The sequence below is a fragment of the Phytophthora infestans genome, genomic scaffold (genome assembly GCF_000142945.1).
Source record: "Phytophthora infestans T30-4 supercont1.849 genomic scaffold, whole genome shotgun sequence".
NCBI lineage: Eukaryota > Oomycota > Peronosporomycetes > Peronosporales > Peronosporaceae > Phytophthora > Phytophthora infestans.
Genome location: NW_003302962.1, coordinates 4,661 through 7,432, shown reverse-complemented (window position 1 = coordinate 7,432; position 2,772 = coordinate 4,661).

Genomic DNA, 2,772 nt, shown 5'->3' with positions numbered 1-2,772 from the left:
ATTTCTCTAATCACAATCTATTTTCAAAAGAGAACTTGACACATCTAATTTGTCTCACTTCGAAACTCGTCATGCTTTCGCGCTTGAGTGACGTCACACATGTGGGAGTTTAAATAATTTTTGGATTATTAAGGCAAATCTAATATCTTTTGCCAATATCAAAAAGCACAATATGATTGAATATACACGTTTTTCCGACAGACACAAAGGCAAGATTGTGAATATGTGATTAATATCCAATCATATACTACAATGTACCTTAATTCAGCCAATTAGGTCGCACAGGAGCAGGCTCTTCATTCCGACACTTTCTGACAAATATTTGTCGGAAGCTAGAGCTTACTATTTTGAAACCAATACTGAATTTAAGTCGTGTAAGATATATGTCAATATTTTTGTGGTTCCGACAATGCGGTATACCTCCTACTTTAGGTTAAAATTGAGCAGTAGTGTTAAGGTACACTCAACCAGTCAAGTCCAATGCTGTCACTTTTCATGAAGATGAATGTTTGCGTCCGAGTGGTTGACAAGGTCAACGACACGTTCGCACTTGTGATAACTAGATGTCATTTCGAGCGCAATCACAGATTGAGCGAGTTTTCGCTCAAGGGACACTCGTCTAAGTGTATCTCGCTCGACAAGGCTGTATTGCAGACTGTAAATGAGCTATGAAAAGCAGGGGCAAAGAAAACAAGTATATTGAAGTTTATCAAAAACAAATCGGATAAAAAAACCGACCCCACAGGAAGCCCATAACCTCGTACGCAAGTTGAAGGGTCGTAAGAGCGGCACAAGGCCTATCTCCGGCGGAACGCGGTTGAAGAAGTAGGTCTCAGAGTTTGAAGGGAGGGACACTCGTCTAAGTGTATCTCGCTCGACGAGGCTGTATTGCAGACTGTAAATGAGCTATGAAAAGCAGGGGCAAAGAAAACAAGTATATTGAAGTTTATCAAAAACAAATCGGATAAAAAAAACCGACCCCACAGGAAGCCCAAACCTCGTACGCAAGTTGAAGGGTCGTAAGAGCGGCACAAGGCCTATCTCCGGCGGAACGCGGTTGAAGAAGTAGGTCTCAGAGTTTGGCGATGAAGCTGGCAACGTGGGCCGTATGTTGTTTGGTGACGTGGGTGATAAGGTATCATATGCAAACCATTGTTGCTATTACAGATTGGTGCTAGCCAAGGTCTTACCTTATGTTAAGTAGAAAATATCGACCTGAACAACCTTACAGACGAAGCACATGTGATCGTTATTCAACCAGTTCCCCGAAGCTCTTCGGGTTAGCGAGACCCACGGGACGGATCGTTTAAAGTACAAAGTATTTTCGTTCGTGGCCCATGGCACCTTCGGCAAAGGTCAAATCGTCAAGGTAATGCTCTGAGACGTGGGTCCACTTGCTGATGATGAGGCGAAAGCTGTCATGCATTTCCGCCGGAATCTCACCGTCGATTGTATGCGTCACGCTCTCCAGTGCACGCCGAAGCGTTTCAACAGAGACAGGCGCCAGGTTAGTGTATATGTATAGTATTGTACGTTTCGATGTTAATCAGTCACATCAAACAGTACATGTACAATACCAGCAGCTAATGTACAGTCGCGCGAGCTGGATCTCGCAAAAAGAGAGCAGCAAGTTACACTTAATGAGCCACACCAGCCAGCAGAAAGTGTTCTGGGCAGAGTGAATGGCAAAGTGAGCGAGTGGGCCAGTCTCGTCAGGGCTAGCTGCCAGCGATCCCTCGGTGCTCGAAGAGTGATCGCGCATGATATGCTACATCTGTGTGTAACCGTGTACCGGTAGCACGCTTCTGAACCGCGCCGCACCTGCGGCGAAGTACTCGAGTACCAGCTCGTCGTACCGGTCGCGGCACGGTCCGAAGTAAATGCTGTTTGGTAAAAGTGGCGGGGCGGGCAAGGCGAATGGGGTCAATATCTTGCAGGTTGGTGTTATGCTTCAGTTGTTTTTAGAAAGTACGGTAAGGTAAAGGGCACGGTGCCAATTCGTGGTATGATTTCAACTTACTACCAATAAAGCAGCTGAATATTAACATTCTCATTTCTGATTGGTTACTGACATGTGGATCAGTTGTTGGCACGCTCCGACTCAAGATATGTGGTTTTAGAGGTCCTATAAATATAGAGGAAAGTTGAAATAGCGAGAGCCACATACAAACCCAGCACACCTTGTAGAAGGAAAACTACACCCAAGCAGACGTCGATCTCGCATTGTCACGTGTCGCAGATGGACTGAAGAAAACAGCGATCGCTCGAACCTTGATTGTGCCGCTACTGTGGTGTTGGAGTTCCCACGTGAACTCTAGCTACAAGTATAGTTAGGAAGCTCCCACAACGATATGTCTGCTGGGATAGCAAACGATCGTTCGGGCGGACCTGAAGACCCCAGTTCTGCCCTTGCACCGGGACAGACTGGACCTTGTAAACTACTTAAATAGGGCAACCAGTAAAAATAAGAACACGCTACTAGCACGAGTAAAGCTAAAAGGTGTTATGAATCCTCGTGGATCCAACAGCGGAAGGGTACCTGGCAGGGGTAAGCCTTTTACGAGAACACTAAGTGCTCAACATTTGGTTAAAAAACTAAAAGGAATGCAATACACGTACTCCCCATCGTGCAAATAGGCAACAATAAGCCGTCATGTAGCCCCCCCCCCCGATAGTAATCGGCCAATACACACAGTCTCTTGGCCTTGCCGGATGAACCCTCGCTACAGAACTTCGAGGTCACCGACAGGCATAACACACTCAAACAAGCTT